The sequence below is a fragment of the Oncorhynchus gorbuscha genome, unplaced genomic scaffold (genome assembly GCF_021184085.1).
Source record: "Oncorhynchus gorbuscha isolate QuinsamMale2020 ecotype Even-year unplaced genomic scaffold, OgorEven_v1.0 Un_scaffold_1241, whole genome shotgun sequence".
NCBI lineage: Eukaryota > Metazoa > Chordata > Actinopteri > Salmoniformes > Salmonidae > Oncorhynchus > Oncorhynchus gorbuscha.
The window spans coordinates 133,317-159,467 of record NW_025746076.1 but is presented as its reverse complement, the minus strand read 5'-3'; the positions used below and the strand labels follow the sequence as shown (position 1 = coordinate 159,467).

Here is a 26,151-nt window from a genome sequence, read left to right as displayed (position 1 = left end):
GGAGAGGGGGAGGAGAGGAGAGGAGGGGGAGGAGAGGAGAGGAGAGGAGAGGAGGGGGAGGAGAGTAGGGAGAGGAGGAGAGGGGAGAGGAGAATAGGGGGAGGAGAGAGGGGAGAGGAGAGGAGAGGAGGGGGAGGATAATAGGGGGAGGAGAGAGGGGAGAGGAGAGGAGGGGGAGAGGAGAGGAGGGGGAGAGGAGAGGAGGGGGAGAGGAGAGTATCTTTAGACATGCTGAGTCTTGAAGGCAGTAAATCATCACAAGCTGTCTGTGTGTTTAGAATTTGCCCCCAATCCTTTAAAATGACAAATGTGTGTGTGTGTGCTAGGGTCTGTGTGTGTGTGTGTGCTAGGGTCTGTGTGTGTGTGTGCTAGGGTCTGTGTGTGTGTGTGCTAGGGTCTGTGTGTGTGTGCTAGGGTCTGTGTGTGTGTGCTAGGGTCTGTGTGTGTGTGTGCTAGGGTCTGTGTGTGTGTGTGCTAGGGTCTGTGTGTGTGTGTGCTAGGGTCTGTGTGTGTGTAAGTGTGTGTGTGTGTGTAAGTGTGTGTGTGTGTGTGTCCCAACCTGTCAGATCCACAAGTCCACTTGTTGTAACAGAAAGACATTGAAACAGAAGCATTGTTAGAACCCTGAGGAAGACAGAACTCAGAGGAGGAATGTTGTGACCAGAATGTCTTAATGAAACATAAGAACACAGAGGAAGACAGAATGTCTTAATGAAACATAATAGAACACTGAGGAAGACAGAACTAGAATGTCTTAATGAAACATAATAGAACACTGAGGAAGACAGAACTAGAATGTCTTAATGAAACATAATAGAACACTGAGGAAGACAGAACTAGAATGTCTTAATGAAACATAATAGAACACTGAGGAAGACAGAATGTCTTAATGAAACATAAGAACACAGAGGAAGACAGAACTAGAATGTCTTAATGAAACATAATAGAACACAGAGGAAGACAGAATGTCTTAATGAAACATAATAGAACACAGAGGAAGACAGAACTAGAATGTCTTAATGAAACATAATAGAACACTGAGGAAGACAGAACTAGAATGTCTTAATGAAACATAATAGAACACTGAGGAAGACAGAATGTCTTAATGAAACATAATAGAGCACTGAGGAAGACAGAACTAGAATGTCTTAATGAAACATAATAGAACACAGAGGAAGACAGAACTAGAATGTCTTAATGAAACATAATAGAACACTGAGGAAGACAGAACTAGAATGTCTTAATGAAACATAATAGAACACTGAGGAAGACAGAATGTCTTAATGAAACATAATAGAGCACTGAGGAAGACAGAACTAGAATGTCTTAATGAAACATAATAGAACACTGAGGAAGACAGAATGTCTTAATGAAACATAATAGAGCACTGAGGAAGACAGAACTAGAATGTCTTAATGAAACATAATAGAACACTGAGGAAGACAGAATGTCTTAATGAAACATAATAGAGCACTGAGGAAGACAGAACTAGAATGTCTTAATGAAACATAATAGAACACTGAGGAAGACAGAATGTCTTAATGAAACATAAGAACACAGAGGAAGACAGAACTAGAATGTCTTAATGAAACATAATAGAACACTGAGGAAGACAGAACTAGAATGTCTTAATGAAACATAATAGAACACAGAGGAAGACAGAACTAGAATGTCTTAATGAAACATAATAGAACACTGAGGAAGACAGAACTAGAATGTCTTAATGAAACATAATAGAACTCTGAGGAAGACAGAATGTCTTAATGAAACATAATAGAACACTGAGGAAGACAGAACTAGAATGTCTTAATGAAACATAATAGAGCACTGAGGAAGACAGAATGTCTTAATGAAACATAATAGAACACTGAGGAAGACAGAATGTCTTAATGAAACATAATAGAGCACTGAGGAAGACAGAACTAGAATGTCTTAATGAAACATAATAGAACACTGAGGAAGACAGAATGTCTTAATGAAACATAATAGAGCACTGAGGAAGACAGAATGTCTTAATGAAACATAATAGAGCACTGAGGAAGACAGAACTAGAATGTCTTAATGAAACATAATAGAACACTGAGGAAGACAGAATGTCTTAATGAAACATAATAGAGCACTGAGGAAGACAGAACTAGAATGTCTTAATGAAACATAATAGAACACTGAGGAAGACAGAATGTCTTAATGAAACATAATAGAGCACTGAGGAAGACAGAACTAGAATGTCTTAATGAAACATAATAGAACACTGAGGAAGACAGAACTAGAATGTCTTAATGAAACATAATAGAACACTGAGGAAGACAGAATGTCTTAATGAAACATAATAGAGCACTGAGGAAGACAGAACTAGAATGTCTTAATGAAACATAATAGAACACTGAGGAAGACAGAACTAGAATGTCTTAATGAAACATAATAGAACACTGAGGAAGACAGAATGTCTTAATGAAACATAATAGAACACCGAGGAAGACAGAATGTCTTAATGAAACATAATAGAACACTGAGGAAGACAGAATGTCTTAATGAAACATAATAGAACACTGAGGAAGACAGAATGTCTTAATGAAACATAATAGAGCACTGAGGAAGACTGAACTAGAATGTCTTAATGAAACATAATAGAACACTGAGGAAGACAGAATGTCTTAATGAAACATAATAGAGCACTGAGGAAGACAGAACTAGAATGTCTTAATGAAACATAATAGAGCACTGAGGAAGACAGAACTAGAATGTCTTAATGAAACATAATAGAACACTGAGGAAGACAGAATGTCTTAATGAAACATAATAGAGCACTGAGGAAGACTGAACTAGAATGTCTTAATGAAACATAATAGAACACTGAGGAAGACAGAATGTCTTAATGAAACATAATAGAGCACTGAGGAAGACAGAACTAGAATGTCTTAATGAAACATAATAGAACACTGAGGAAGACAGAATGTCTTAATGAAACATAATAGAACACAGAGGAAGACAGAATGTCTTAATGAAACATAATAGAACACTGAGGAAGACAGAATGTCTTAATGAAACATAATAGAACACTGAGGAAGACAGAACTAGAATGTCTTAATGAAACATAATAGAACACAGAGGAAGACAGAATGTCTTAATGAAACATAATAGAACACTGAGGAAGACAGAATGTCTTAATGAAACATAATAGAACACTGAGGAAGACAGAATGTCTTAATGAAACATAACAGAACACAGAGGAAGACAGAATGTCTTAATGAAACATAATAGAACACTGAGGAAGACAGAATGTCTTAATGAAACATAATAGAACACTGAGGAAGACAGAATGTCTTAATGAAACATAATAGAACACTGAGGAAGACAGAATGTCTTAATGAAACATAATAGAACACTGAGGAAGACAGAATGTCTTAATGAAACATAATAGAACACTGAGGAAGACAGAATGTCTTAATGAAACATAATAGAACACTGAGGAAGACAGAATGTCTTAATGAAACATAATAGAACACTGAGGAAGACAGAATGTCTTAATGAAACATAATAGAACACTGAGGAAGACAGAACTAGAATGTCTTAATGAAACATAATAGAACACTGAGGAAGACAGAATGTCTTAATGAAACATAATAGAACACTGAGGAAGACAGAATGTCTTAATGAAACATAATAGAACACTGAGGAAGACAGAATGTCTTAATGAAACATAATAGAACACTGAGGAAGACAGAATGTCTTAATGAAACATAATAGAACACTGAGGAAGACAGAATGTCTTAATGAAACATAACAGAACACAGAGGAAGACAGAATGTCTTAATGAAACATAATAGAACACTGAGGAAGACAGAACTAGAATGTCTTAATGAAACATAGTAGAACACCCAATATGTTAATGGGGGCCCAGAATCATTCCTGGTCAGGACACAACACATGATCAGATTCCTGTCCATAGTGGAGGTAGGTGATCCCCTGGTGGACAGGGTACCTGGCCTATCTACACAGGAAGACTAAACAGAACATAAGGCCTTCTGGGAACATGAGGGGAATGTGATGGGGAACAGAAACCAAACGAAGATTGAGAACCAATTCATGCCTCTACTTGTAGGAGACATTCCACATAGCACCCAATCCCTTTACAGTGCACTACTTTTGACTATATAGGGAACAGAGTGCACTATATAGGGAACAGGATGCACTAGGGAACAGGGTGCACTATATAGGGAACAGGGTGCCATTTGGGATGAAATCTACAAATAACTTGTATTTTACCTGACTAGGCAAGTCAGTTTAATAACAAATACTTATTTTCAATGACGGCCTAGGAACAGTGGGTTAACTGCCTTGTTCAGGGGCAGAATGACAGATTTGTACCTTGTCAGCTCGGGGGTTTGAACTTGCAACCTTTCGGCTACTAGTCCAACGCTCTAACCACTAGGCTATCCTGCCTCTCCTACACTATAACCACTACGCTACCCTGCCGCCCCACAATGCACTTGGGCTTTGGTCAAATGTAGTGCACCAAATAAGGGAATAGTGTGAGGGAATAAGGGAATAGGGAATAAGGGAATAGTGTGAGGGAATAAGGGAATAGGGAATAAGGGAATAGTGTGCCGTTTCAGTCTTTCTCCTGTCCAGTCTTCTAGTGGTTCCGTAGCAGCCAGGTGGGAGCAGAGACTCCTGCCTGAGTAAAGTAGTTCCACCACCACGGCTTCTCCTGCTCCTCTGCTCCCATCCCCGGTTCTCCTCCCATCCCCGGTTCCCTGGGTTCCCTCGGTTCCCTGGGTTCCCTCGGTTCTCCCGGCTCGGAGCGGCTGTAGCTCTGGAAGTGGTTGTAAGGGTCGAAGCGCTCATAAGTGTCCAGGGAGGAGCTGAGGAACAGGTGGTAGTCTGGTCCTACTGGCTGAACAGGGACCTGGAGGAGAGGAGAGAAATACATATCTTTAATGAGAGGTAGGGGAGGAGGGAGGAGAGGGGAGAGGGAGAGAGGAGGAGGGAGGAGAGAGGGAGAGGGAGAGAGGAGGAGGGAGGAGAGGGGAGAGGGAGAGAGGAGAATTGAGGAGAGGGGAGAGGGAGAGAGGAGGAGGGAGGAGAGGGAGAGGGAGAGAGGAGGAGGGAGGAGAGGGGAGAGGGAGAGAGGAGGAGGGAGGAGAGGGAGAGGGAGAGAGGAGGAGAGGGGAGAGGGAGAGAGGAGGAGGGAGGAGAGGGGAGAGGGAGAGAGGAGGAGGGAGGAGAGGGGGAGAGGGGAGAGGGAGAGAGGAGAGGGAGAGGGGAGAGGGAGAGAGGAGGAGGGAGGAGAGGGAGAGGGAGAGAGGAGGAGGAGGGAGGAGAGGGGAGAGGGAGAGGGATGAGGGAGGAGAGGGAGAGGGAGAGAGGAGGAGGGAGGAGAGGGAGAGAGGAGGGAGGGAGGAGAGGGGAGAGGGAGAGAGGAGGAGGGAGGAGAGGGGAGAGGGAGAGAGGAGGAGGGAGGAGAGGGAGAGGGAGAGAGGAGGAGGGAGGAGAGGGGAGAGGGAGAGAGGAGGAGGGAGGAGAGGGAGAGGGAGAGAGGAGAAGGGAGGAGAGGGGAGAGGGAGAGAGGAGGAGGGAGGGAGAGGGGAGAGGGAGAGAGGAGGAGGGAGGAGAGGGGAGAGGGAGAGAGGAGGAGGGAGGAGAGGGAGAGGGAGAGAGGAGGAGGGAGGAGAGGGGAGAGGGAGAGAGGAGGAGGGAGGAGAGGGAGAGGGAGAGGGAGAGAGGAGGAGGGGGAGGAGAGGGGAGAGGGAGAGAGGAGGAGGGAGGAGAGGGAGAGAGGGAGAGAGGGAGGAGGGAGGAGAGGGGAGAGGGAGAGAGGAGAGGGAGAGGGAGAGAGGAGGAGGGAGGAGAGGGGAGAGGGAGAGAGGAGAGGGGAGAGGGAGAGAGGAGGAGGGAGGAGAGGGGAGAGGGAGAGAGGAGGAGGGAGGAGAGGGAGAGGGAGAGAGGAGGAGGGAGGAGAGGGGAGAGGGAGAGAGGAGAGGGAGAGGGAGGAGAGGGGAGAGGGGAGGAGAGGGGAGAGGGGAGAGGGAGAGGAGGAGGAGGGAGGAGAGGGGAGAGGGAGAGAGGAGAGGGAGAGGGAGAGAGGAGGAGGGAGGAGAGGGGAGAGGGAGAGAGGAGGAGGGAGGAGAGGGGAGAGGGAGAGAGGAGGAGGGAGGAGAGGGGAGAGGGAGAGAGGAGGAGGGAGGAGAGGGGAGAGGGGAGAGGGAGAGAGGAGAGGGGAGAGGGAGAGAGGAGGAGGGAGGAGAGGGAGAGGGGAGAGGGAGAGAGGAGGGGAGAGGGAGAGAGGAGGAGGGAGGAGAGGGAGAGGTGGAGAGGAGGAGGGAGGAGAGGGAGAGGGAGAGAGGAGGAGAGGGAGAGGGAGAGAGGAGGAGGGAGGAGAGGGGAGAGGGAGAGAGGAGGAGGGAGGAGAGGGGAGAGGGAGAGAGGAGGAGGGAGGAGAGGGGAGAGGGAGAGAGGAGGAGGGAGGAGAGGGAGAGGGAGAGAGGAGGAGGAGGAGGAGAGGGAGAGGGGAGGTTACTCAGGCCCAGAAGCCAGGATATGCATATAATTGGTAGTACTGAATAGAAAACACTTTGAAGTTTCTAAAACTGTTAAAATAATATACGAGAGTATAACACAAATGATATTCAATGAATAGCTATGGGTCCTATGTGATTGCAGCTCCCAAATTGCAATTCCTATGGCGTCCACTAGATGGCAACATGTTGAAGAAAGAATATGACTTTGAAAAGACAGAGTCAGCTTTGAAAATCAGTCTTGGGGTCATAAAGAGGACGCGCACCAGCTTATTTTGTTGTCCTATTGAATATACTTCTTTCCGTATGAAATATTATAGTTTATTTACATTTTGAGGGTACCTGAGGAATAAACAGAAACGTAGTTTGACATCAACATAATATAACTCAGATATCATGACCCTGACATCAACACCTCAGATATCATGACATCAACACCTCAGATATCATGACCCTGACATCAACACCTCAGATATCATGACATCAACACCTCAGATATCATGACCCTGATATCAACACCTCAGATATCATGACATCAACACCTCAGATATCATGACCCTGATATCAACACCTCAGATATCATGACATCAACACCTCAGATATCATGACATCAACACCTCAGATATCATGACCCTGATATCAACACCTCAGATATCATGACATCAACACCTCAGATATCATGACCCTGATATCAACACCTCAGATATCATGACCCTGACATCAACACCTCAGATATCATGACATCAACACCTCAGATATCATGACATCAACACCTCAGATATCATGACATCAACACCTCAGATATCATGACATCAACACCTCAGATATCATGACATCAACACCTCAGATATCATGACCCTGATATCAACACCTCAGATATCATGACATCAACACCTCAGATATCATGACCCTGATATCAACACCTCAGATATCATGACCCTGACATCAACACCTCAGATATCATGACCCTGACATCAACACCTCAGATATCATGACATCAACACCTCAGATATCATGACATCAACACCTCAGATATCATGACATCAACACCTCAGATATCATGACCCTGATATCAACACCTCAGATATCATGACATCAACACCTCAGATATCATGACCATGACATCAACACCTCAGATATCATGACCCTGACATCAACACCTCAGATATCATGACATCAACACCTCAGATATCATGACCCTGATATCAACACCTCAGATATCATGACCCTGACATCAACACCTCAGATATCATGACCCTGACATCAACACCTCAGATATCATGACATCAACACCTCAGATATCATGACCCTGACATCAACACCTCAGATATCATGACCCTGACATCAACACCTCAGATATCATGACCCTGACATCAACACCTCAGATATCATGACATCAACACCTCAGATATCATGACATCAACACCTCAGATATCATGATATCAACACCTCAGATATCATGACCCTGACATCAACACCTCAGATATCCTGACATCAACACCTCAGATATCATGACCCTGACATCAACACCTCAGATATCATGACCCTGACATCAACACCTCAGATATCATGACATCAACACCTCAGATATCATGACATCAACACCTCAGATATCATGACATCAACACCTCAGATATCTTGACATCAACACCTCAGATATCATGACCCTGATATCAACACCTCAGATATCATGACATCAACACCTCAGATATCATGACATCAACACCTCAGATATCATGACCCAGACATCAACACCTCAGATATCATGACATCAACACCTCAGATATCATGACCCTGACATCAACACCTCAGATATCATGACATCAACACCTCAGATATCATGACCCTGACATCAACACCTCAGATATCATGACATCAACACCTCAGATATCATGACCCTGACATCAACACCTCAGATATCATGACCCTGATATCAACACCTCAGATATCATGACATCAACACCTCAGATATCATGACATCAACACCTCAGATATCATGACCCTGATATCAACACCTCAGATATCATGACCCTGACATCAACACCTCAGATATCATGACCCTGACATCAACACCTCAGATATCATGACATCAACACCTCAGATATCATGACCCTGATATCAACACCTCAGATATCATGACCCTGATATCAACACCTCAGATATCATGACATCAACACCTCAGATATCATGACCCTGACATCAACACCTCAGATATCATGACATCAACACCTCAGATATCATGACATCAACACCTCAGATATCATGACCCTGATATCAACACCTCAGATATCATGACATCAACACCTCAGATATCATGACATCAACACCTCAGATATCATGACATCAACACCTCAGATATCATGACATCAACACCTCAGATATCATGACCCTGACATCAACACCTCAGATATCATGACATCAACACCTCAGATATCATGACCCTGACATCAACACCTCAGATATCATGACATCAACACCTCAGATATCATGACCCTGATATCAACACCTCAGATATCATGACATCAACACCTCAGATATCATGACCCTGATATCAACACCTCAGATATCATGACCCTGACATCAACACCTCAGATATCATGACCCTGATATCAACACCTCAGATATCATGACATCAACACCTCAGATATCATGACCCTGACATCAACACCTCAGATATCATGACCCTGACATCAACACCTCAGATATCATGACATCAACACCTCAGATATCATGACATCAACAACTCAGATATCATGACATCAACACCTCAGATATCATGACCCTGATATCAACACCTCAGATATCGTGACCCTGACATCAACACCTCAGATATCATGACCCTGACATCAACACCTCAGATATCATGACCCTGACATCAACACCTCAGATATCATGACATCAACACCTCAGATATCATGACATCAACACCTCAGATATCATGACCCTGACATCAACACCTCAGATATCATGACATCAACACCTCAGATATCATGACCCTGATATCAACACCTCAGATATCATGACATCAACACCTCAGATATCATGACATCAACACCTCAGATATCATGACCCTGATATCAACACCTCAGATATCATGACCCTGACATCAACACCTCAGATATCATGACATCAACACCTCAGATATCATGACCCTGACATCAACACCTCAGATATCATGACATCAACACCTCAGATATCATGACCCTGACATCAACACCTCAGATATCATGACATCAACACCTCAGATATCATGACCCTGATATCAACACCTCAGATATCATGACCCTGACATCAACACCTCAGATATCATGACCCTGACATCAACACCTCAGATATCATGACCCTGACATCAACACCTCAGATATCATGACATCAACACCTCAGATATCATGACCCTGATATCAACACCTCAGATATCATGACCCTGATATCAACACCTCAGATATCATGACCCTGATATCAACACCTCAGATATCATGACATCAACACCTCAGATATCATGACCCTGATATCAACACCTCAGATATCATGACCCTGACATCAACACCTCAGATATCATGACCCTGATATCAACACCTCAGATATCATGACATCAACACCTCAGATATCATGACCCTGACATCAACACCTCAGATATCATGACCCTGACAGCAACACCTCAGATATCATGACATCAACACCTCAGATATCATGACATCAACACCTCAGATATCATGACCCTGACATCAACACCTCAGATATCATGACCCTGATATCAACACCTCAGATATCATGACATCAACACCTCAGATATCATGACCCTGACATCAACACCTCAGATATCATGACCCTGACATCAACACCTCAGATATCATGACATCAACACCTCAGATATCATGACATCAACACCTCAGATATCATGACATCAACACCTCAGATATCATGACATCAACACCTCAGATATCATGACATCAACACCTCAGATATCATGACATCAACACCTCAGATATCATGACATCAACACCTCAGATATCATGACATCAACACCTCAGATATCATGACATCAACACCTCAGATATCATGACATCAACACCTCAGATATCATGACCCTAATATCAACACCTCAGATATCATGACCCTGATATCAACACCTCAGATATCATGACATCAACACCTCAGATATCATGACATCAACACCTCAGATATCATGACATCAACACCTCAGATATCATGACCCTGACATCAACACCTCAGATATCATGACATCAACACCTCAGATATCATGACATCAACACCTCAGATATCATGACCCTGATATCAACACCTCAGATATCATGACATCAACACCTCAGATATCATGACCCTGATATCAACACCTCAGATATCATGACCCTGACATCAACACCTCAGATATCATGACATCAACACCTCAGATATCATGACATCAACACCTCAGATATCATGACCCTGACATCAACACCTCAGATATCATGACATCAACACCTCAGATATCATGACCCTGACATCAACACCTCAGATATCATGACATCAACACCTCAGATATCATGACATCAACACCTCAGATATCATGACCCTGATATCAACACCTCAGATATCATGACCCTGACATCAACACCTCAGATATCATGACATCAACACCTCAGATATCATGACATCAACACCTCAGATATCATGACATCAACACCTCAGATATCATGACATCAACACCTCAGATATCATGACATCAACACCTCAGATATCATGACATCAACACCTCAGATATCATGACCCTGACATCAACACCTCAGATATCATGACATCAACACCTCAGATATCATGACATCAACAGCTCAGATATCATGACCCTGATATCAACACCTCAGATATCATGACCCTGACATCAACACCTCAGATATCATGACCCTGATATCAACACCTCAGATATCATGACCCTGATATCAACACCTCAGATATCATGACATCAACACCTCAGATATCATGACCCTGATATCAACACCTCAGATATCATGACCCTGATATCAACACCTCAGATATCATGACATCAACACCTCAGATATCATGACCCTGACATCAACACCTCAGATATCATGACCCTGACATCAACACCTCAGATATCATGACATCAACACCTCAGATATCATGACATCAACACCTCAGATATCATGACATCAACACCTCAGATATCATGACCCTGATATCAACACCTCAGATATCATGACCCTGACATCAACACCTCAGATATCATGACCCTGACATCAACACCTCAGATATCATGACCCTGACATCAACACCTCAGATATCATGACATCAACACCTCAGATATCATGACATCAACACCTCAGATATCATGACATCAACACCTCAGATATCATGACATCAACACCTCAGATATCATGACATCAACACCTCAGATATCATGACATCAACACCTCAGATATCATGACATCAACACCTCAGATATCATGACATCAACACCTCAGATATCATGACATCAACACCTCAGATATCATGATATCAACACCTCAGATATCATGGCCCTGACATCAACACCTCAGATATCATGACATCAACACCTCAGATATCATGACATCAACACCTCAGATATCATGACCCTGACATCAACACCTCAGATATCATGACATCAACACCTCAGATATCATGACCCTGACATCAACACCTCAGATATCATGACATCAACACCTCAGATATCATGACCCTGACATCAACACCTCAGATATCATGACATCAACACCTCAGATATCATGACATCAACACCTCAGATATCATGACATCAACACCTCAGATATCATGACATCAACACCTCAGATATCATGACATCAACACCTCAGATATCATGACATCAACACCTCAGATATCATGACATCAACACCTCAGATATCATGACATCAACACCTCAGATATCATGACATCAACACCTCAGATATCATGACATCAACACCTCAGATATCATGACATCAACACCTCAGATATCATGACATCAACACCTCAGATATCGTGACCCTGACATCAACATCATATTTCTCAAAACACTGATCCTGGCACAGAAACATCACAGATCACAGATAAAGTATATAATAACTAAATAAATCATATATATATATATATATAAATAACTTCGCAAGTACCTTTTTGAGCACGAAGTCGACCCGCCCAGCTTTTTCCATGTGAGCAGGCAGGTAAATTCTCTTGCTGACTTTGGAGTAACCTTTAGCTGATGCTGTTATGATGTGTGTTCCTGAGTTCATTAACCTCCAGTAATCACCTTCCTCCGCTATAGAGGGAGGGAGGGAGGGAGGGAGGGAGGGAGGGAGGGAGGGAGGGAGGGAGGGAGGGAGGGAGGGAGGGAGGGAGGGAGGGAGGGAGGGAGGGAGGGAGGGAGGGAGGGAGGGAGGGAGGGAGGGACAGGGACAGGGAAGGAGACAGGGATGGAGACAGGGATGGAGGGAGAGAGAGATATCAAATACAAATCTTAGAATCAGCTATTATAGACTGCCAGAACCCACTGGATTCTCCAATTACATTGAATGAATTACAGTACAAATTACAAGCCGTCAATTGGCTATACTTAATTAATTATTAAAATCCAGAAAAAAACTGTTTAATTCTACAACCACCTAAAAGGAAGCGATTCCCAAACCTTCCATAACAAAGCCATCACCTACAGAGAGATGAACCTGGAGAAGAGTCCCCTAAGCAAGCTGGTCCTGGGGCTCTGTTCACAAACACAAACAGACCCCACAGAGCCCAAGGACAGCAGCACCATTAGACCCAACCAAATCATGAGAAAACAAAAAGATAATTACTTGAAAAAACTGAGCAAACTAGAATGCTATTTGGCCCTAAACAGAGAGTACACAGCGGCAGAATACCTGACCACTGTGACTGACCCAAACTTAAGGAAAGCTATGCCTATGTACAGACTCAGTGAGCATAGCCTTGCTATTGACAAAGGCCACCGTAGGCAGACATGGCTCTCAAGAGAAGACAGGCTATGTGCTCACTGCCCACAAAATTAGTTGGAAACTGAGCTGCACTTCCTAACCTCCTGCCAAATGTATGACCATATTAAAGACACATATTTCCCTCAGATTACACAGATCCACAAAGAATTTGAAAACAAACATTTTGATAAACTCCCATATCTACTGGATGAAATATCAGTGTGCCATCATCACATCAGTAAGATTTGTGACCTGTTGCTACAAGAAAAGGTCAACCAGTGAAGAACAAACACCATTGTAATACAACCCATATTTATGCTTATTTATTTTCTCTTTTGTACATTAACTATTTGCACATCTGCAAATATTGTATACAGACATAATATGACATTTGAAATGTTTTAATTATTTTGGAACTTCTGTGAGTGTAATGTTTACTGTTAATTTATATTGTTTATTTCACGTTTATATATTATCTACCTCACTTGCTTTAGCAATGTTAACACATGTTTCCCATGCCAATAAAGCCCCTTGAATTGAATTGAGAGAGAGAGCAAGAGAAAGAGAGGGAGATAGGAGGGGGAATGGGATGAAGAGGGGGAGGGAGGGGAAAAGAGACAGAGAAGGAGCGAGACAGAGAAGGAGGGAGACAGGGAAGGAGGGAGACAGGGAAGGAGGGAGACAGGGAAGGAGGGAGACAGGGAAGGAGGGAGACAGGGAAGGAGGGAGACAGGGAAGGAGGGAGACAGAGAAGGAGGGAGACAGAGAAGGAGGGAGACAGAGAAGGAGGGAGACAGAGAAGGAGGGAGACAGAGAAGGAGGGAGACAGAGAAGGAGGGAGACAGAGAAGGAGGGAGACAGAAGGGAGACAGAGAAGGAAGGGGAGAGAGGAGGGAGACAGAGAAGGAGGGAGACAGAGAAGGAAGGAGACAGAGAAGGAAGGAGACAGAGAAGGAGGGAGACAGAGAAGGAGGGAGACAGAGAAGGAGGGAGACAGAGAAGGAGGGAGACAGAGAAGGAGGGAGACAGAGACGGAGGGAGACAGAGAAGGAGGGAGACAGAGAAGGAGGGAGACAGAGAAGGAGGGAGACAGAGAAGGAGGGAGACAGGGAAGGAGGGAGACAGGGAAGGAGGGAGATAGGGAAGGAGGGAGATAGGGAAGGAGGGAGTCAGAGAAGGAGGGAGTCAGAGAAGGAGGGAGTCAGAGAAGGAGGGAGTCAGAGAAGGAGGGAGACAGAGAAGGAGGGAGACAGAGAAGGAGGGAGACAGAAGGAGGGAGACAGAAGGAGGGAGACAGAAGGAGGGAGACAGAAGGAGGGAGACAGAAGGAGGGAGACAGAGAAGGAGGGAGACAGAGAAGGAGGGAGACAGAGAAGGAGGGAGACAGAGAAGGAGTTCGACAGGGAAGGAGGGAGAAAGAGAAGTAGGGAGACAGACAAATGGCTCCTTTCTCCCTCCATAGAGCTCTAACAGAGGGCCCTGCTCAGAAGTAGCAATTTGGGCTCCTTTCTCCCTCCATAAGGCTCTAACAGAGGGCCCTGCTCAGAAGTAGCCACCTGCTCAGAAGTAGCCATTTGGGCTCCTTTCTCCCTCCATAGAGCTCTAACAGAGGTCCCTGCTCAGAAGTAGCCATTTGGGCTCCTTTCTCTAACAGAGGATCCTATGACTATCAGTTATTACGGTGGTTACCTGTGGTGACATCTTTACGAATCCCCCTGACAGATACGGACGCTCCCTTTATTCCATAGCCCTCTTCATCCTTCACCACTCCCTTAATACCTCTGTGGACCTGGAGAAGAGAAGGAACGACAGGGAATATCAGGGAATATCAGGCTTATTTTAACAAAATTCCCTGGTTTTCCAGGAATCTCAGTTGCTGGAATCCTGGAGAGATGACTTATTCCCCCCTCATTCCAGGATTCTCCCAACCAGAATTCCAGGATTCTCCCAACCAGAATTCTAGGATATACTGCTTATTCCCCCCTCATTCCAGGATACTCCCAACCAGGATTCCAGGATTCTCCCAACCAGAATTCTAGGATATACTGCTTATTCCCCCCCCCATTCCAGGATACTCCCAACCAGGATTCCAGGATTCTCCCAACCAGAATTCTAGGATATACTGCTTATTCCCACCTCATTCCAGGATTCTCCCAACCAGGATTCTAGGATTCTCCCAACCAGGATTCCTGGAAACCCAAGAAATTTGGGAGGGGGCAGTTTCCGGAATTTGCAAACCTATCAGTGAATGGCAGGGAATGCTAAGGTCAGTGGAGGCTGGTGGGCGGGAGAAATATATAGTAGGAGTGCAGCTTAAAACCTCTTCGGGATTCGGTGTCCCGTCCACGGGACGGTTGAGCTAATGTCGGCTAATGTGATTAGCATGAGGTTGAGCTAATGTAGGCTAATGCGATTAGCATGAGGTTGAGCTAATGTAGGCTAATGTGATTAACATGAGGTTGAGCTAATGTAGGCTAATGCGATTAGCATGTGGTTAAATAAGAACATTTCCCAGGACATAGACATATCTGATATTGGCAGGAAGCTTAAATTCTTGTTAATCTAACTGCACTGTCCAATCTACAGTAGCTATTACAGTTTTGAACATGAACAGTTATTAATAAACAAGTTAGGCACATTTGGGCAGTCTTGATACAAAATTTTGAACAGAAATGCAATGGTTCATTGGATCAGTCTAAAACTTTGCACATACACTGCTGTCATCTAGTGGCCAACATCTAAATTTCTTTGTATTGTCTTTTACCATTATCTACTGTGTTATATTCTCCTACATTCCGTTCACATTTACACAATCTTCAAAGTGTTTCCTTTCAAATGGTGTGAAGAATGTGAATATCCTTGCTTCAGGGCCTGAGCTACAGGCAGTTAGATTTAGGTATGTCATTTTAGGCGAACATTTGAAGAAAAAAAAGGGGGTGGAGCCTTAAGAGGTTTTAACAGAACGGCTGTATTGGAATGAATGGAACGGTATCAGACACATCAAACACATGTTTTCCACGTGTTCAATATACAGCTCCATGTATTCCATTCCAGCCATTACAAAGAGCCAGCTGTCCTCCTATATCTCTGCCCACCAGCCACCACTGATAAGGACATTAAACGTGGTCAGAAAATGATGGTATAACTACGGCACAAAATGGCTGCCTGGTCGTTGTGCTATAGAGAGGCAGACCCACCGACTCCATGAAACTGAGCAAGGCCTCCTTGTTCCTGAGCCACTCTGGGTAGAGCTCCTCTTCAGAAGGGAACTTGTCACAGCCCAGCTCCACCGTAATCTCCAGGCAGTTAGTGTGGAGGTAGTTAAAGTCTGACATGCCTACGGTACCGGAGAAATAGAGAGTTAGGACACATCGTAAATATATACACTAGACACACAAGTACTGAGAATTAACAGACAGACAGGAATAAGAGGGGGGGTTAAGGAGAGGAGGAGAGAAAAGAGGAAGTGAGGAGGAAGAGAGGAGGAGGAGAGAGAAGAGGAGGAGAGGAGGAAAGGAAGAGAGGAGGAGGAGAGGAGGAGGAGGAGGAAAGGAGGAGGAGGAGGAGGAAAGGAAGAGAGGAGGAGGAGAGAGGAGGAGGAGGAGGAGGAGGAGAGGAGGAAAGAAAGAGAGGAGGAGGAGGAGAGGAGGAAAGGAAGAGAGGAGGAGAGGAGGAAAGGAAGAGAGGATGAGAGAGAAGAGGAGGAGGAGAGGAGGAAAGGAAGAGAGGAGGAGGATGAAGAAAAGAGGAGGAGAGAGAAGAGGAAGATAGGAGGAGAGAGGAGAGGAGTTAAGGAAGAGAGGAGGAGAGGAGGAAAGGAAGAGAGGAGGAGGAGGAGGAGAGGAGGAAAGGAAGAGAGGAGGAGAGAGAAGAGAAAGAGAGGAGGAGGAAGAGGAGGAGGAGAGAGAAGAGGAGGAGGAGGAAGAGGAGGAGGAGGAAGAGGAGGAGGAGAGGAGGAAAGGAAGAGAGGAGGAGGATGAAGAAAAGAGGAGGAGAGAGAAGAGGAAGATAGGAGGAGAGAGGAGAGGAGTTAAGGAAGAGAGGAGGAGAGGAGAAAAGGAAGAGAGGAGGAGAGGAGGAGAGGAAAAGAAGAGGAGGAGAGGAGGAGAGAGAAGAGAAGGAGAGGAGGAGAGAGAAGGAAATGGAAGAGAGGAAGAGAGAGTAAGAATGACACGAGGACGAGAGGAGAGACAGAATGACACGAGGAGGAGAGACAGAATGACACGAGGAGAAGATATGGAAGGTTCCGTACCCCTGGGAAGAGAGAAGATATAGAAGGTTCCGTACCCCTGGGAAGCTGTACCACAGAGGAGGAGGAGAGGAGAAGATATGGAAGGTTCCGTACCCCTGGGAAGCTGTACCACAGAGGAGGAGGAGAGGAGAAGATATAGAAGGTTCCGTACTCCCTGGGAAGCTGTACCACAGAGGAGGAGGAGAGGAGAAGATATAGAAGGTTCCGTACCCCCTGGGAAGCTGTACCACAGAGGAGGAGGAGAGAGAAGATATAGAAGGTTCCGTACCCCTGGGAAGCTGTACCACAGAGGAGGAGGAGAGGAGGAGAGGAGGAGATATGGAAGGTTCCGTACCCCTGGGAAGAGAGGAGGAGATATAGAAGGTTCTGTACCCCCTGGGAAGCTGTACCACAGAGGAGGAGGAGAGGAGAAGATATAGAAGGTTCCGTACCCCCTGGGAAGCTGTACCACAGAGGAGGAGGAGAGGAGGAGGAGAGGAGAAGATATAGAAGGTTCCGTAACCCCTGGGAAGCTGTACCACAGAGGAGGAGGAGAGGAGAAGAGGAGAAGATAGAGAAGGTTCCGTACCCCCTGGGAAGCTGTACCACAGAGGAGGAGGAGGGAGAAGAGGTGGAGAGGAGGAGAGGAGGAGATATAGAAGGTTCCGTACCCCCTGGGAAGCTGTACCACAGAGGAGGAGAAGAGGAGGAGAGGAGAAGATATAGAAGGTTCCGTACCCCCTGGGAAGCTGTACCACAGAGGAGGAGAAGAGGAGGAGAGGAGAAGATATAGAAGGTTCCGTACCCCCTGGGAAGCTGTACCACAGAGGAGGAGAAGAGGAGGAGAGGAGAAGATATAGAAGGTTCCGTACCCCCTGGGAAGCTGTACCACAGAGGAGGAGAAGAGGAGGAGAGGAGAAGATATAGAAGGTTCCGTACCCCCTGGGAAGCTGTACCACAGAGCCCCGTTGATGATGCCTCCGCTCCGGATGAAGGACGCTCCACATCTAGAATATACAACATGTAGGTCATGTAACAGGGGGTAATATAATCATTCATAATAATAGCCAGGAATATAATCACCTGTCTGTGTTGTTGTCGGCCATGCTGGCGTGAGAGTCTGCGTATGTCCTGGCCAGCTGCTTAAATGCCTGCAGAGAGGAACACAGTCACACTCTACAACATGGCATTTTCTGGCCTGGGAACAGAAGAGGTTTTCACCACTGACATAAACTAGGTGTAGAACAGGTTACTTGTTGGCCAGGTTTAGGACAGGTACCTGTTGGCCAGGTTTAGGACAGGTACCTGTTGGTCAGGTTTAGGACAGGTACCTGTTGGTCAGGTTTAGGAGAGGTACTTGTTGGTCAGGTTTAGGACAGGTACATGTTGGTCAGGTGTAGGACTGGACAGGGTACCTGTTGGTCAGGTGTAGGACTGGACAGGGTCCATGTTGGTCAGGTGTAGGACTGGACAGGCTACCTGTTGGTCAGGTGTAGGACAGAACAGGGTACATGTTCATCAGGTGTAGGACAGGACAGGGTACCTGTTGGTCAGGTGTAGGACAGGTTACCTGTTGGTCAGGTGTAGGACAGGACATGGTACCTGTTCATCAGGTGGAGGACAGGATAAGGTACATATTCATCAGGTGTAGGACAGGGTACCTGTTGGTCACGTGTAGGACAGGGTACCTGTTGGTCAGGTGTAGGACAGGGTACCTGTTGGTCACGTGTAGGACAGCACAGGGTACCTATTGGTCAGGTGTATTACAGGACAGGGTACCTGTTCGTCAGGTGGAGGACAGGACAGGGTACCTATTGGTCAGATGTAGGACAGAACAGGGTACCTATTGGTCAGGTGTAGGACAGAACAGGGTACCTGTTGGTCAGGTGTATTACAGGACAGGGTACCTGTTGGTCAGGTGTATTACAGGACAGGGTACCTGTTGGTCAAGTGTATTACAGGACAATATACCTGTTGGTCAGGTGTAGGATAAGGTACCTGTTCATCAGGTGGAGGACGGGACAGGGAACCTGTTCATCAGGTGTAGGACAGGACAGGGTACCTGTTGGTCAGGTGTAGGACAGGCCAGGGTACCTGTTGGTCAGGTGTAGGACAGGCCAGGGTACCTGTTGGTCAGGTGTAGGACAGGACAGGGCACCTGTTGGTCAGCTGGAGGACAGAACAGGGTACCTGTTGGTCAGGTGTAGGACAGGACAGGGCACCTGTTGGTCAGGTGTAGGACAGGACAGGGCACCTGTTGGTCAGGTGTAGGACAGGACAAGGTACCTGTTGGTCAGGTGTAGGACAGGACAGGGTACCTGTTGGTCAGGTGTAGGACAGGACAGGGTACCTGTTCATCAGGTGTAGGACAGGACAGGGTACCTGTTCATCAGGTGTAGGGGAGAACATCCTCTCTTCATGGAGGTGTCTAGAGAAGTCAAAGGGATAGGAGATCACCAGCTCTCCACCATGGAGGCTCGCAGACTGGACAAATGGCACAGACCTGATCCACTTCATCACTGCATAGGTCTCTGAAGCTACCTGAGGAGAGGAGAGGAGAGGAGAGGAGTGGAGAGGAGAGGAGAGGAGAGAGGAGAGAGGGGAGGGGAGGGGAGGAGAGGAAGAGAGAGGAGAGGAGAGGAGAGAGGAGAGGAGAGGAGAGGAGAGGAGAGGAGAGGAGAGGAGAGGAGAGGAGAGGAGAGGAGAGGAGAGGAGAGGGAGGGGAGGGAGAGGAGAGGGGAGAGGAGGGGAGAGGAGGAGAGGAGAGGAGAGGGGAGGGCAGAGGAGAGGAGAGAGGAGAGGGAGGGGAGGGAGGGGAGAGGGGAGGGGAGAGGAGAGGGGAGGGGAGGGGAGGGGAGGGAGAGGAGGAGAGGAGAGGAGAGGGGAGGGGAGGGGAGGGGAGGGGAGGGGAGGGGAGAGGAGAGGGGAGGGGAGGGGAGGGGAGGGAGGGGAGGGGAGGGGAGGGGAGGGGAGGGAGGGGAGAGGAGAGGAGAGGAGAGGAGAGGAGGGAGAGGAGAGGAGAGGAGAGGAGAGGGGAGGGGAGGGGAGGGAGGGAGAGGAGAGGGAGAGGAGAGGGAGAGGAGGGGAGAGGAGAGGGAGGAGAGGGAGAGGAGAGGAGAGGAGAGGAGAGGAGAGGAGAGGAGAGGAGAGGAGAGGAGAGGAGAGGAGAGGAGAGGAGAGGAGAGGAGAGGAGAGGAGAGGAGAGGAGAGGAGAGGAGGATAATTACACATTTCCCTTACAAAACTGGTTTTGTCTAAAACTCTGGACACACATAGAACATATCTTACCAAAACAGTAGGAATGTCCTGTATCTTACCAAAACAGTAGGAATGTCCTGTACCTTACCAAAACAGTAGGAATGTCCTGTACCTTACCAAAACAGTAGGAATGTCCTGTATCTTACCAAAACAGTAGGAATGTCCTGTACCTTACCAAAACAGTAGGAATGTCCTGTACCTTACCAAAACACCTTACCAAAACAGTAGGAATGTCCTGTACCTTACCAAAACAGTAGGAATGTCCTGTACCTTACCAAAACAGTAGGCATGTCCTGTACCTTATCAAAACAGTAGGAATGTCCTGTACCTTATCAAAACAGTAGGAATGTCCTGTACCTTACCAAAACAGTAGGAATGTCCTGTACCTTACCAAAACAGTAGGAATGTCCTGTACCTTACCAAAACAGTAGGAATGCCCTATATCTTACCAAAACAGTAGGAATGTCCTGTACCTTACCAAAACAGTAGGAATGTCCTGTACCTTACCAAAACAGTAGGAATGTCCTGTACCTTACCAAAACAGTAGGAATGTCCTGTACCTTACCAAAACAGTAGGAATGTCCTGTACCTTACCAAAACAGTAGGAATGTCCTGTACCTTACCAAAACAGTAGGAATGTCCTGTACCTTACCAAACAGTAGGAATGTCCTGTACCTTACCAAAACAGTAGGAATGTCCTGTACCTTACCAAAACAGTAGGAATGTCCTGTACCTTACCAAAACAGTAGGAATGTCCTGTATCTTACCAAAACAGTAGGAATGTCCTGTATCTTACCAAAACAGTAGGAATGTCCTGTACCTTACCAAAACAGTAGGAATGTCCTGTACCTTACCAAAACAGTAGGAATGTCCTGTACCTTACCAAAACAGTAGGAATGTCCTGTACCTTACCAAAACAGTAGGAATGTCCTGTACCTTACCAAAACAGTAGGAATGTCCTGTACCTTACCAAAACAGTAGGAATGTCCTGTACCTTACCAAAACAGTAGGAATGTCCTATATCTTACCAAAACAGTAGGAATGTCCTATACCTTGCCAAAACAGTAGGAATGTCCTGTACAGTAGGAATGTCCTATACCTTGCCAAAACAGTAGGAATGTCCTGTACAGTATGAATGTCCTATATCTTACCAAAACAGTATGAATGTCCTATATCTTACCAAAACAGTAGGAATGTCCTATATCTTACCAAAACAGTAGGAATGTCCTGTACCTTACCAAAACAGTAGGAATGTCCTGTACCTTACCAAAACAGTAGGAATGTCCTGTACCTTACCAAAACAGTAGGAATGTCCTGTACCTTACCAAAACAGTAGGAATGTCCTGTACCTTACCAAAACAGTAGGAATGTCCTGTACCTTACCAAAACAGTAGGAATGTCCTGTACCTTACCAAAACAGTAGGAATGTCCTATATCTTACCAAAACAGTAGGAATGTCCTATACCTTGCCAAAACAGTAGGAATGTCCTGTACCTTACCAAAACAGTAGGAATGTCCTATATCTTACCAAAACAGTAGGAATGTCCTATACCTTGCCAAAACAGTAGGAATGTCCTGTACAGTATGAATGTCCTGTACCTTACCAAAACAGTAGGAATGTCCTATATCTTACCAAAACAGTAGGAATGTCCTATACCTTGCCAAAACAGTAGGAATGTCCTGTACAGTATGAATGTCCTATACCTTGCCAAAACAGTAGGAATGTCCTATACTTTCCCACACCAACAGAAGAATAAGTTCCCATACCATTGGAGAGGTACCTACACCTGAGGGACTTGCTATAGAGAAGCTAGTTACATCACTCATGTGTACACACCTCTCCGATGGCCTCACTGGCGCCATCCCACTTCCGACACCAGTGTAGCGAGATGTTGATATTACATACCTTACCAAACCAGTAAGAGTCTGGGATGGGGATGTGGTCTGTGCGGAACCGTTTGATCCTGCGATTCCGGTAGAGGATGGACGTAAGGTCAGGAAAGTTCCGGTTCAAGTCTAGGTTCTGAGCGTTGGTGCGACCCACCGTCCAACCGTTGAGCTCGTGACCCTACACAAACACACACAGAGGGTAAAGGTCGTGACCCTACACATGGTTCAACACCCCACGACCCTGCAGGAGCATGACGGGGAGGAGTGAAGAGTGAAGCATCATGGGTAATGGAAATCATGGGAAGTCATGTCGGTTAGAAGAATGTGATTGGATAGGATGATAGGATAGGATGAATATAAGAGATCAGGAGTGTTTTGTTGACCATATGACCCAGAAGAGGGCCCAGAGATTTTCCCAGTCAAGTCACATGATCGTTCCCTATACAGGAAGTAACTCAGAGATTTTCCCAGTCAAGTCACATGATCGTTCCCTATACAGGAAGTAACGTAGGGACAGACTCTAATCCGTCTGGGGAGAACAAACTGTCCAGTAAACATTTTATTTCATTAAAACCTTTATTTTACGAGGCAAGTCAGTGAAGAACAAATTCTTATTTAAAATGACGACCTACACCGTCCGAACCCGGACGACGCTGGGCCAATTGTGCGCCGCCCTATGGGATTCCCCATCACAGCCGGGTAGTGATACAGCCTGGATATCGAACCAGGGTGTCTGTAGTGACAGGACATGCTGTTTGTGTGAAGAAGATAGCCCAGAAATCCCTCGGTAGTTTGAAAACATGATGATAAAGACAATAGAGCTTCCCACTGCCAGCTGTTGGAAAAAACAACGACTAGACGTTCTATCCATTAAAAATATATTTGTTAAATTTGATATTTTAAGAAAAACGTTTTGAGATTTCTAGCAGTGTTACTTCTTCGACCTTAAACACAGTTACAAAAAAAATGGCACTGCATTTCCATGACAACAGTCTAACCGACTGCTCTTGTTGATTGGTTAAGGACACTATCACTCTGTCTCTCTGGTAGTGGGAGGGGCTAAACCAATAGGAGAGCTCAGGTAGATGAAACAGTTGGAAAAGGGGCAAGGCTTAGAAAGAGAGTGCCCCAACACATGCTGTCACAGACTCTATATAATGGAGAAGATAGGAGGCGTGGCCTCTTTCTATCTCTACGCGGCGGTTGGTTGGTCCCGGCTTCGACGTTTTTTATTTATGATTTACTTCCTGGTTGTGGTGTGGTTGTTGTTCCGGGTCGTTCCTATCCTCTACCTCGGCGGCCGCCAGCTCGTAACCGTCGGGGTTCATGGATGCCAGGATGTGGATGCGCGTGGTGTTTACGAGCGTCTGGATACGCTGGTTGCCAAGGAGATACTGAACACAGGTACTGTGCCAGGTAGAGCAGCAGCTGACGACCCAGGACCTCGTTGCCATGCATGTTGCCAACCAGCTTGATCTCCGGTTCCACTGAGGTGGGGAGGTGGGGGAGATGGGGGAGGGAGAGGGAGAGATGGGGGAGATGGGGGAGAGAGAGGGAGAGATGGGGGAGGTGGGGGAGATGGGGGAGGTGGGGGAGATGGGGGGAGGGAGGAGATGGGGAGGGAGAGATGGGGGAGGTGGGGGAGGTGGATGAGATGGGGGAGGAGAGGGGGAGGGAGAGGGAGATGGGGGAGGGAGAGGGAGATGGGGGAGGGAGAGGGAGATGGGGAGGGAGAGGGAGAGACGGGGGAGGAAGGGAGGGGGTGAGAGACACAGGAAAGGAATTGCTCAAGACAAAACCTGTGTAAAAGTTCATCTTAGAAGATGTTAAGACACAGGAGGTCCTCAACTAGCCCTGTACCAATAGGCTTTAAGACACAGGAGGTCCTCAACTAGCCCTGTACCAATAGGCTTTAAGACACAGGAGGTCCTCAACTAGCCCTGTACCAATAGGCTTTAATAAGACACAGGAGGTCCTCAACTAGCCCTGTACCAATAGGCTTTAATAAGACACAGGAGGTCCTCAACTAGCCCTGTACCAATAGGCTTTAATAAGACACAGGAGGTCCTCAACTAGCCCTGTACCAATAGGCTTTAAGACACAGGAGGTCCTCAACTAGCCCTGTACCAATAGGCTTTAAGACACAGGAGGTCCTCAACTAGCCCTGTACCAATAGGCTTTAAGACACAGGAGGTCCTCAACTAGCCCTGTACCAATAGGCTTTAAGACACAGGAGGTCCTCAACAAGCCCTGTACCAATAGGCTTTAATAAGACACAGGAGGTCCTCAACTAGCCCTGTATCAATAGGCTTTAAGACACAGGAGGTCCTCAACTAGCCCTGTACCAATAGGCTTTAATAAGACACAGGAGGTCCTCAACTAGCCCTGTACCAATAGGCTTTAAGACACAGGAGGTCCTCAACTAGCCCTGTACCAATAGGCTTTAATTAACAGGAGGTCCTCAACTAGCCCTGTACCAATAGGCTTTAATTAACAGGAGGTCCTCAACAAGCCCTGTACCAATAGGCTTTAATTAACAGGAGGTCCTCAACTAGCCCTGTACCAATAGGCTTTAAGACACAGGAGGTCCTCAACAAGCCCTGTACCAATAGGCTTTAAGACACAGGAGGTCCTCAACTAGCCCTGTACCAATAGGCTTTAAGACACAGGAGGTCCTCAACTAGCCCTGTACCAATAGGCTTTAAGACACAGGAGGTCCTCAACTAGCCCTGTACCAATAGGCTTTAAGATACAGGAGGTCCTCAACTAGCCCTGTACCAATAGGCTTTAATTAACAGGAGGTCCTCAACTAGCCCTGTACCAATAGGCTTTAATTAACAGGAGGTCCTCAACTAGCCCTGTACCAATAGGCTTTAATTAACAGGAGGTCCTCAACTAGCCCTGTACCAATAGGCTTTAATTAACAGGAGGTCCTCAACTAGCCCTGTACCAATAGGCTTTAATTAACAGGAGGTCCTCAACTAGCCCTGTACCAATAGGCTTTAATTAACAGGAGGTCCTCAACAAGCCCTGTACCAATAGGCTTTAATTAACAGGAGGTCCTCAACTAGCCCTGTACCAATAGGCTTTAAGACACAGGAGGTCCTCAACAAGCCCTGTACCAATAGGCTTTAAGACACAGGAGGTCCTCAACTAGCCCTGTACCAATAGGCTTTAAGACACAGGAGGTCCTCAACTAGCCCTGTACCAATAGGCTTTAATTAACAGGAGGTCCTCAACTAGCCCTGTACCAATAGGCTTTAATTAACAGGAGGTCCTCAACTAGCCCTGT

General features: G+C 46.1%; 1 pseudogene; it reads right to left on the bottom strand.

The window, feature by feature from the left end:
• Window positions 1–4,390: 4,390 nt before the first annotated feature.
• LOC124021888 overlaps window positions 4,391–26,151 on the bottom strand; it is a 42,638-nt pseudogene continuing 20,877 nt past the window's right edge.